This window comes from Brachyhypopomus gauderio, chromosome 2 (assembly GCF_052324685.1).
Source record: "Brachyhypopomus gauderio isolate BG-103 chromosome 2, BGAUD_0.2, whole genome shotgun sequence".
NCBI classification, from domain to species: Eukaryota; Metazoa; Chordata; class Actinopteri; order Gymnotiformes; family Hypopomidae; genus Brachyhypopomus; species Brachyhypopomus gauderio.
In genome coordinates, this window is record NC_135212.1 from 25,921,842 (window position 1) to 25,933,619 (window position 11,778).

Below are 11,778 nucleotides of genomic sequence, written 5' to 3' on the forward strand. Positions count from 1 at the left end.
TGTCTATTAGCCTTGTAGCTAAACAAAAAAATGGGGATAACAGGGAATTTCCTTTGAGCTGTTTTTCATTTTGTCTATTTTTCCTGCTTCTCTTTTTTCTTATTGCATTATATTTTGTAGGAGACAGTTATGTAGACACATGATTTCACATGATGATATCATGATGATTTCATGATGATGATGATGATGATTTCACTGGGTTAATGGATATTAACTTTCACAAGGTACCTGTGCACACCAGTGGGACATATGTAGCATCCGTTAATGAGAAGTATTCATTGGCTAGCTGTGACTCTTCATTTCATATTTTTCTTTCTGTTTGTTTTTTTTGGCAGGGTTAGCTCACAGCAAAAGTGCCTTGAAGTATAGGATGTGGGTCTGAAGGTTGTGGGTTGTTTTCTGTTGTGTGAAACTTAATAAAGCCTATTTTATTTTATATTATACCACCTTCAGGGGTGTAACCCCACTTTGACCTTGGAACTTCCAGCCCTCACTCAGCACATATGTTTCTATATGCTATGCCTGACACTCTGTTATGGCATTCCATGTACATTCTGCCTGCTAGCATCTTGCATCCCGCTGTTATGTGCTGGATTGTCTCAGGGGCATCTTTGCACAGCCGGCATCTGGGGTCCTGCCTGGTGGAAATGCCAGCTTCTATTGATCTTGTATTCAGAGCTTGTTCCTGTGCTCTCTTGACTCGTGCCTCCATGCTATATTTCAGTTCAGGGTTTTTTAGTCATTGGTAGGATTTGTCCAGCCACTATTTGCTGGCAATACACACTGTGCAGAGGTTTACCCTTTATAATTCATGCTCTTCTTCATTCCCATTCTTCTTGATTACAATTTGCCTGCGACATTCCAAAGTACTTGTAGCAGCCTTCATCTGTTATGATAGTTTCTAGTAGTGTGAACCTCTGGGTTCTGGGTACCTTCCCTCTATCCACACAGACTTATTCCTGTTCCTACTCACTCCCATTCTGAACGTTGTTGCTGTATGCTCTGGTGAGATCAATTAGTGAATCAGTGAATTAGTGAATTCACTTGATGTCTTGAACTTGATGCCATCTCTTTAGAGGATGAGGCTGATGGTTGCTCAGTTCCAAAGCTGTAGCTACACTTGATGATAATTTCACTCAGTATCTGGGCCTTTGCAGAACAGTAGCTTAAACAGTTACTGTCTCACACAGTGCATCTACTTATCTAGGTATCTCCTGAGCTTTATGGTTACTCATGCTATTGCCGTGAAGTTTGACTCTAGACTTGTTTTCTAAAGCCTCATTAAGTTCTTGGGTTCTTCGTAATGAAGGCCTTTAGAGTCCTGTTGATGCTATATAGACTCAAGCATTCCAAGAACCACGTGTGAGGCATTGAACTGCAGACCTTCTTGTAGTCAACTCAAGCAGTGCACAGGTTGGTCTGTCTGGTCTTTCAGTCTTGAGTGACTAAGTGACTGACTTGAGTTTCATCCACCAGTAGCTTGTGTTTGGCTCTTCTTGTTAATGCATTTCTGGCCCCTGTTCATGTATTGATCTTGGGCTTACTCATCTTAGCTGCAATGATACATGACAGAATCTTCCAAGTTGTGCAAAGTCAGATCATTGGACGGGTGTCCGCCTGGATCAGGACTGTCTGGCCTTCAGTTAACAAATCAGGGTGGGTTCCATCCATTAGCAGCTCATTGATTTGTGCTGACAGGCACTCATGAGGTGCAGTTGTCTTCTTCAGCCGTCATGGACCATGTCAGGGCATTGTTGCTATGTGATGCCTCCTTCTCCCATATATCTTTTCAATATTGTTCACTTTCAAGCTTTGGTGGGTGTGTTGTCATGCTACCATGCCACATTACCCTGCTACATTACCTTGCTACATTACCCTGCTACATTACCCTGCTACATTACCCTGCCACACTACCCTACCACATGACCCTGCTACATGACCCTGCCACATGACCCTGACACATGACCCTACCACATGATCTTGCCACATGACCCTGCTACATGACCCTACCACATGACCCTGCTACATGACCCTACCACATGACCCTGCCACATGACCCTGCCACATAACCCTGCTACATGTCCCTGCCACATGACCCTGCCACTGAGAGTGCCCTTTCAATGACCCATGGGAGAAAATCCTGTTTAGTCTCCTGACTTCTGTTTCGCTTGTGTACCTCTTCAGGTGAGTAGTGAGAGCTTCAGTCTCCAAGGCCTCAGGTATGGACAGCTTGTTGAGCTACTAGTTGTTTCAGCATTACTAGTTATTTCAGTGTTAGTCTAGATCAGGGGTCGGCAACCTATGGCACAATCAGTGGCACGCAACACGCTGGACCAGCATCAGCAAAAAAAAATTAGTAATAAAAAATCTCAGACAGAGAGCACGATCCTCCAATCGAAATCGCTCCTCAACGCTCTGCTAAGCGGAGGCGTTTATACTTGGCGATCGATCGCGATATAATATAATATAATTGCGATTATTATCCATTTACACCCTCGCTTACGTTCGCCACCCCCCCCCCCCCCCCGTTCAACAACTTACGTTCGCCACACCCCCCCCCCCCCCCCGCTCACCAACTTACGTTCACCCCCCCCCCCCCCCCCCCACCGCCACCCCACCCCCACACCCTCCCCGCTCAACAACTTACGTTCGCTCGCTACTCGGCACACTCATTGACTAGACATGTTATAGTTGGCACTCCGTGTCTCAAAGGTTGCCCCCTGGTCTAGATGAAGGGTTTCAACACTGTAGTTGCTTGTGTAGTAGTATATCAACAGTCCTATAAGTATATATGTTTTTTGTTTGTTTTCTAATACCTATTCAAAAACAGTACATAGAGATGTTTATGTATGACAATATGTAATTCAGCTAACTTTACAATGATACCTTCTAATACAGTGTGGCCAAATTACTGTTTAAAAGATTCTCAGTTGGTTTTCTCCTCAGTATTGATTGACCTAAAAGCTCTACTCTCAAACCCGAATAACGAAGGCCTTTGTAGAATAATAAGGCTATTTTGACTAAAGAGACAGTTGTGAAATGAGAGAGTCTTGTTGTGCTCTCTGCATGAAGTGGTACTGAAGTTCTCTACTTGTGCTGCATGATGTGGAAACGGTTTGTAAAGCATATGAGTGTTCATGGAGAAAGCCTACACCAGTGGGCTTGTTCTAGGTGCTGTGACCTGTTAGTTTCCTATGAGATATTAATAACATATTGCAGGTTGTGATCCCAGGATGCTCCGAAGTATTCTGTCCGCCCTTATACCACACGGGATAGCTCCTGTTACAAATTTCAACTTTCAGTGTGGGGAATAGATCTGAGGACAAAGTATTACATCAAGACGTCGGTTGACCTGTTAAAACCACTTTTCCCACTAGGACCCTTTGAGCATGAGCCAGTGAAATCACATTTCAGTGTTCTATAGCTTGCCTGTTTGCCTAAGGCAGTTTCCTTACAATGGAGTCCTCATCAAGAGAAGCAATGTAAGTAAGGCTGGGAACAAAAGGTGATTTAGGAAACACTACTTTGGTTTTCACTAGGGTGTGATACAAATAGAAATCTATATTCTTGTTTTTCAAACCTTCTCAAGAGAGTCTGCACAGCACAGCCACCACCTATTATTATTTAAAAAAAAGTTACACCAGAAAGATCTGAATGCCCGTGTGTGAATACAGGGAGGCTACTTATGCACAGGAAGAACAGAACAGACGCTTTGCTGTGCCATTTGCCACCAACTCTTTAAGCAATGCAGGATTATTTGAATTGGGCCATGTTTTTATTCTGTGTGCCAAATCCGTATTTAGGCAGTCAAACAAATGTGTTTATGATGCTTGACAAAGTGCTTTCCATGTATCACTGCACCGACAAAGAGCTGGGAGTCAAGAGCAAAAGAAGTTCAGAGCTCAAGACCTGAACTTGTGTGTGTGTGTGTGTGTGTGTGTGTGTGTATACAATGCTGACTTTCCCTCTTTCTTCTCCTACTTTGTCCTGTGTCGTTCTTTCATTGTGTCACAGGTGCCTTGTTTACACTGCATCACACTTTCTGTCCTGTCACTCACAGTCCTCAGTGCTGTAACTGGCAGTCTTGTGTTGCATTTGCTTGTGTATATTGCACCATCCAGCTGAGACCACCCACACATCCCGTCTGTGTCTGAGTGTTCTCAGAGCTGATTTAACTGTGTTTTCTTAGTGTATACCGTCTTGCATGTCATTCCTCTTTCCCGTTGAGCTTCTGACATCTCAGTCGCAGTGATGCCTTGACAATGAACACTAAATGAAAATTCGAAACATTCAGGAGATACTCGGCACCGCGAGCTGTTTTGCCACCGAGTGGAGTGATGATTAGCACGTGAAGAAGGGCATTGCCAGCTAGCAGGAGACAGGCGAGAGAGAGCAGACCGCTGGCCGCCTGACTGCGGTGAGAATCCAAGCCCCATCCAACACTGTGGACGACACTGTAGCTGTTTATGTAATGGCATGTGAGAGAGGGAGTTGCAGAGGTACCTCTGCCTGTCAGTTGCCATGGACACCAAGTAACATGGCTGGAGGCTACTGGCAGTCTTGAGGTACCCCCCCCCCCCCACCTCCCCCCCACCACAACCACTACCACCACCTTTTTTTTAAACCACAAAAAGTCCATGATGAATGACCACATAAGCATGCAGTCCAAAACACACTCACGGCACACACATTCTTGAATGTATTAGAATGTGCCTTTCTTCTTTTTTTTGCCTTGTTCTGCTGTCTATAATTTCCAATCCTGGTAGGTTACTTCTTGCTGTGTCACACGACGGTTCCAGTGTGGGAGGGTGAGCTCACTGCAGGCTTTCCGGCCCTGTACCGTTTGTGCTGTGTGTGTTATTTGTGCCAGAAGCTGAACGGCACTGTATGTTAGAGGTACAAAAAGCTAGCAGCTACTTCACACACGCTGGAAGAAGGAGGGTTGTTCTCAGACCTTTCCAGAGGGGTCCGTAGAATTTACGCCACTCCTCATCTCATAGAGAAGGGCTCCCAAACCTGTCGCACACCTTTGTAAAGCAGTGGATCATAACAGAGTGGGTAATGGTGAATGTGTGAAAACAAGTTTAGAGGTGTGACATGTAAATGCAGGCAGTCACATATAAAGGCATTCGGAGTTCAAGCCAGGATAACAACACATAGCAGATTGCAAACTGCTTACACTTCAGAAGGAGAGACCAGAAAGACTTCACTTAGCACAGAGTGGTCATCATGGGTAGTTGCATGTGATCGGTAGGCTGGTGATGGTATTGCATTTATATGCCAGCATGTAGAGTGGCCAGAGTGTATTTCTAGGGTCACTGCTTTCAGAGGAGTTCACTAAGCATTTGACTTAGTGATCTAATTGGATTCCTTTTAGGACTTTAGCTCGTTCAGGTCAAACTATTGGTCATGGATGGCCAATTGTCTGTTATCAGAGCCATATGGCAACCTATAGCAACTTGTTAAAAAATGTTTTGACTATGAACACACACCAGTGCCCACATTAATGGATAGTCCAGTCATGTGTGAGGTATCAGCATGAAAGGAAAACTGATGCTTCTAATTACAGTTAACCAGGTTTTCTGTTTAAAATATCTTTATACTGAAACTGCCACAGGATAAAGAAGAGACAATATTAAAATTAATTTACATAGTGTTTTTCACAAAACGTTGTCACAAAGCCCCTTTACAGAAATCATATATACAGAGTAACTGTATAAAAATGCGCCTAATGAGCCTCTAAAGGCGACAACATCAAGGAAAAACTCCCTGAGATCAAGACGAAGGCCCCTTAAGAGCAGAACCCATCCTCCTCTGATCGACAGCAGATGGAAAACTAATAAAACATAATGAATAAAGGTACATTTGCATTTAACCTTTACTTGTCGTAAACCTCATCAGATCGATTAAAAGCCTTAAAAATTACTTTAAAATATTTGGCAGACATATTTAGATTATTTAATGAGAACCAATTAGTAGTCTGCACATTAAACTAATCAAGGTCTAGCAGGAGAGCTGATGAAGATGAGTTCCTCAGTAAAGTATCTGTGGTTCCAGGGAACAGTTTTGATCTTTACAGGATAGTGAGTAGAACATGCAGGTAAGCCAGTAAGGTGCAGCTGGAGGGTCTTCAGGGTCTGGAGGGTCTTCGGGGTCTGGAGGGTCTTCAGGATCTTCAGGGTCTGGAGGGTCTTCAGGATCTTCAGGGATGGAGGGTCTTTAGGGTCCAGCTAGCGGCAGCATCAGAAGAGCTGAGCAGTAGTAAGGCTAAAGGGAAAATAAAGGAATTAGTTCTATTGTGATGCACTGGCCACTTATGGTTAAGAGAATGCAACAGAGACTCTGGCTAAATCAGCTACAACAGTTTACCTAAAAGCAGAGAGACTGAAGGCAGTACAGACATGACACTTTAAGTTCTGTCCTCTCTCGTCCTCAGACCTGCACAGACACATGAGAAGAGGGATGATAGCACCACAGTCTCAGGTTACCTTAATTCTCCATGTCTTTAAACCCCAAGAAGAAGAACAACAACAATAATAATAGTAACAATAATAATAAAGTTGCACTATGGGGAAATGCTCTGTCATCCATGGATTTCAGTAGCTGCTGCAGAAAGAGAACAGAGTGGAGAATTTAAGACTTACAAGGTCAGAAAGGCTGACTGGAGCTAAACCATGAACTGCCCTATAAATTAAAATAAGAGATATAAACTCAATACAAGCGTGCACAGGGGGCCAGTGGAGTTCAGTGCAAGAGTGATATGAACATGAGGTGAAGTGTGAGTGAGACCTCTAGTAGCACAGTTTAGCAAAGCCTCTGGGGAGATTGAGTATGTAGCCCAAAAAGACTATTACAGTAGTCCCATGACAAGAATCACAGTTAGCATCTGAATGTGAGCAAAAATACATTTACATTTTCCACTGAGACTAAGATATAGATAAATAAATAACAGAGAAACAGGGTAGGGGCAACTGTGACATGTTGTAAATGTATGAACTTGTTATTCAGAGCCATGTGTGAATAGTGCATCTAATAGTTTTGCAATGTACCAAATATGAAGGAAAGTTGCTTTAGTAATATTATCTGTATGCACATCAAACGACAGATCAGAAACTACTTCTAAGGTTTCTACTAAGGTTTTTCGACAATATTCCCAGCGCAACAAAAACCTACCAACATTTGGCACTAATTCAGACAGATGGTTTCTACCAGATTTAGGACCTCTTTAGGTGAACACAAATGGCATTTATCACCAATCAACAGACATAGATAGTAAATATACAAAGACAACAACTACATGAAGGTTTAAATACTCTTATGTGAAAGAGGGGAGAAGAAGAGACAGGTAAAACAAACTAACAGAGGGTAGGCTAACAAGGGGGTGTGACAACGACAACAACAACATACACACACAGCAGCCATACCTCTACATTACTACAATGAGAACATGCAGTAAAATATATCCAAGCAAGGGTAAGACAATTTGACATTAGCCATATGAGCCATATTATCTTAAATGTGAACAACTTTTAATTGTCTAAATGTAATTTTATTTTTTATTTTTTTGACAAAAATAATTGTGATAAAAAATGTCATAGCAAAGGGGCTAATAGGCTTGAGAGATACTATCAATCAATCAATCAATCAAAGTTTATTTGTATAGCGCTTTTCACAACACATGTCACAAAGCGCTTTACAGGATTTAAAAGGTTAACAATACTATGGGTCCAGAACCCTACTATACCTACTATACCTATACTAGATACTATACCTAGTAAACATTTTGGCAAGGTCATATATCAGAATCTTGGATTTTGTTCATATTTAGTTTAGTTCATATTGTAGGCTAAAGAAAATAAGGTTTCTAGTAATGTCTTTTATATAGTGTGAAACATTAAATGGGCAACACCCAAATCTCTGTATGTCCCAAAGCTCTTCAGAGATGCTAATATGCATTATTTCATTTCTGTTGCACCCTCGACAATGAAATAATAATAATAATAATAAAGTCTTCCTGCACTTAGGTGACAGTCTCTCCTACACCATTATTTGTGTATGATGTCATGGACCATATTTGTTTATCACAGGGGAGTTTGTACTGAAACGTTGAACTTATTTCCACAATGTTGAAACTCATGAATCCAGATGACATTAAAATGTCTGCATAATGAGTGAGTTTCTAGTGTCTTATATTTTCTATGAACCTGGATGTTTGTGGAAGTTTGAACTGAAACATTTAGATTTAAGTTAACTGCATTTACCATTACATCTTTAAGGAACTCTCAGCGATACAGATACTAAGTAATGGTTTTTGCAAGTGGATGAGATTGTAATTGCCCCTGTAATAAGCCTGTGGAATCTTGCTTTTCTCATTGATTTTGGTTTTGCTTTCATCTTCCAGGTAGCATATGGAGTGGAAGATTCGCCATCAAAAGACCAAGTAAATGCTCGAGTGATTCTTCACAAGCTTTTTTCATGTCATGCTTCAGAAAAGTCCTTGGTGGACAGACGCCAGGAGACTAAATACTGATACTAGCAGCTGTCGACATCTGCCTTCAATATGGGTATTTGTATCTGGACATGACTAAAATGATCAGACGTTCTCTCGGTTCTGGATGGCAGTGAAAGCACAAACAAGTGGTAAAAGAAGAAATTACCCCAGGACACCATGTAAATTTAATCCGTCTGAATAGGGCTATGGGCAACACTTTCAGCACTATTGAGATATATAGGACTTGTATGAACGTGTATATTAGAACTGTGAAAAGTCTTTTTGATCACTCTGTTTTTCTTTTGTAGACATTACACGGGAGTGAACTAGTCAACTATCACCCATCACTCTTTAAATTCCATGAAATATAATCTGTTCGACAGACGTTTGGGCGTTGTGTTCCCTTTGCAACACACACTTTAACACATCACTTGTCCCATGGTGCTACATTGTTTAGGGGCTCAACTTTTTTGTCTACTTTTGAACTCGATGATCTGAAGTTGCTGCCATCTCTTCAATTGTCATCTCTGAACAAAACAGCAGGGTGGTGTGCAGTCTTTACAATTGCTCTCGAGTCACTTCATGCTTGGCTCATATTATAAAACTCATTCAGGGCTGTTTCACTGAACATCACACACACCACTTGCAATCTCACCGCTGTCAGTATCGTGCTTATAGAGACAAATTCCTATTGGCCAGTTCAAATATCCAATTGCTAAAACTGATTGTTTCATTTTTTTTCATAATAGGTTTAATTATTTCTGGTAACATTTCCTTATTCTTTAAGAACTCTCATAAAAGTGGGATCAAGAAGGAAAGTAGAAGACAGATAGGATAAAACCATTTTAAGTTGAGTTAAAAAAACCCAGCTGCTCTGCTATAGTTACACTAGGCTCATGTTAATGACTTGAGCTTTAAATGGTTTCAACAGACTGAAATTCATTAATTTCATATTGGAGTTTTCATTCACCATCACAAGACAGAAGATAACATCCCAAATACATCTGTACACGTGTTTCTTTAGCGTTAGACCCTGTGGCATAGGAACTGCATGTTGTATGCATTATTCAGCCATGACTGTTGGCTCAACCTTTGTAATTGGGGACTGTGAGGTTCAGAGTGCCTTTGCTCCTGTTCAGTTCGGCAAATAGCTTTTGCTGGCTGAGGGTATATTGTGTATACCTCTGCTAAGCTCACGGTCAAAGGTTATTTGGATGATTTATGAGGTAGGCCTCCCACTGCACAAAGCTGGCAGAAATAAATCTTACAAATCAGTCACTCCTGAGTGGGCTACCACTAAAACTCAGCCTGGTGCTTGCACTCAAGTCAACAAACTAGACTTTCAGCTTGCTTCCATTGTAATGTTTTTAGCGACGTGTGTACCAGGCAAAGATGACCTCTGTAGAAGAGGCAGAACATTTAACTCCAAGTAAGAATGCGTGAAGCACCACGGGCCTTGCTGATAAGAGTACATGCATCTTCATTACTGCTCGCATTCAAGCTCCTGTCTGCTCATTCCTACCATTCAAGCTTTGTCCGCTTCTATGCCTACCGGGTGTCCTCCTCACGGGTGCGATGGCATCATCCTTGACTGATGGGAGAGAACTTTCCCTTTCCCACTGCGATGGCTTGTCAAACGTGATAGGTCAGACTATTTGGAGGTGCAGTGCCTTCCGCTATGCACACGTCACTGGGACTGAAAATGAAACTAGAGTATAAATGGTTGCAAAACGCTTTTGACAGGCCGACATTAAATAAATTACTGTGTAACCTTGTATGTGTGTGTGTTTCTTCATTTTTACCATTATTTAAAATCATTGTAACCACCTACACCTTCAATAACAAATCAATAGTAGCCTAGCTAAAAAAAATCCAATTTACACGCGGCATTTTTTGATTTAGACTGAGTAATTACAAGAATAAAGGTTTAATGGGTCACAACCGGGCCTAACAACATATCCCATGTATTTTTCTACAATAAAACAAAAGTGTTGTAACGATCCAACATCTGAGGGATCAGGAAAAAGACACGACTGCGAGGAAGATGATACCGGAGAACGCTCAGGGACCTCAGAGAGAGGAGATAAAGACATTGTGCCTAAACACAGACTCGAGACTCGTTTACGAGAACGACGAGGCATGCTGATCAAAACCTCCTTTATTCAGACATTAACAGGACACAAGACTCAAGAATAATCTACTGACGCTCACGCCACAAAACAAGAAACAAGATTAACAAAACTAGACCACTGAAACGAAAACAACGAATATACATGGACAAAACTTTACATCACGACAATGACTTGAACAACTAATCCAGATAAACATTTTAGGTAAGAAGAAACTATCACCATGTAGAACACAAGACGTACATAATATGAACTCTTACTTCAACACATCACTACTCGACAGACAAACAAACAAGCACATTATCTATACATGATCCTATCAAACATCCAGACGTACGACACGATGAAACAAAACTAAGAAACGTCAACGATCATACACACCATCAATCACTGAACACATACATAAAATACTCAAATCACATAAACCAGACAAGACGTTCACAACTATATCAGGAGACAACTCGCTACTTGCATCAGACATACCACGGAGCAGGATTACGGTTGTACCAGGAAGTTATCATACACACCATCAATCACTGAACACTAATACATAAAATACTCAAACCACATAAACCAGACAAGACGTTCACAACTATATCAGGAGACAACTCGCTACTTGCATCAGACATACCACGGAGCAGGATTACGGTTGTACCAGGAAGTTACAAACACACAGAAACTTCTAATGATCAAACCTCTAACGCAATAACCTAAAAAACTAGCACATAAGGACGCAACAAGAATAACCCACACCTACTGAATGAAAGACTGCGTTTAAATACATACCAAAGAAATTGAAACAAGACACAGGTGAAATCAATTACAACCAAAGGGCAGAACAGGGCGTAGAATTAAACATAAAACAAAACAAAGAGACACAGAAAACATGGAAAGGAATGCAAACTGATCAACCAATGAAGGACATGGTATAACCGTGACAAGTGTTTCCTCAACAGTCGTAGAAAGCAGATAATACAACATGCAGGGAGTCTGGCTGACCCCCCCCCCCCCCCCCCCCGTCATGCAAATTAAATTTTCGTAATAAGAATTGAAAACCACCATTGAAAAACGTTACGATTTATCTTATTTGCTGTACGAAGACACCGGGTGTGTTTAATAAGTAGCCTACCCTTTAAAAATGTATCCACATTTATTATG

General features: G+C 41.4%; 1 long non-coding RNA gene across 1 annotated transcript; it reads right to left on the bottom strand.

The window, feature by feature from the left end:
• Nucleotides 1–5,695: 5,695 nt before the first annotated feature.
• LOC143495295 (uncharacterized) lies at nucleotides 5,696–11,523 on the bottom strand. The gene is made up of 4 exons (XR_013125591.1): nucleotides 11,252–11,523; nucleotides 10,014–10,187; nucleotides 6,370–6,438; nucleotides 5,696–6,267 (listed from the first exon to the last, which is right to left on the bottom strand). It is a non-coding gene; the product is annotated as an uncharacterized LOC143495295 (long non-coding RNA).
• Between the last annotated feature and the right edge of the window lie 255 nt (nucleotides 11,524–11,778).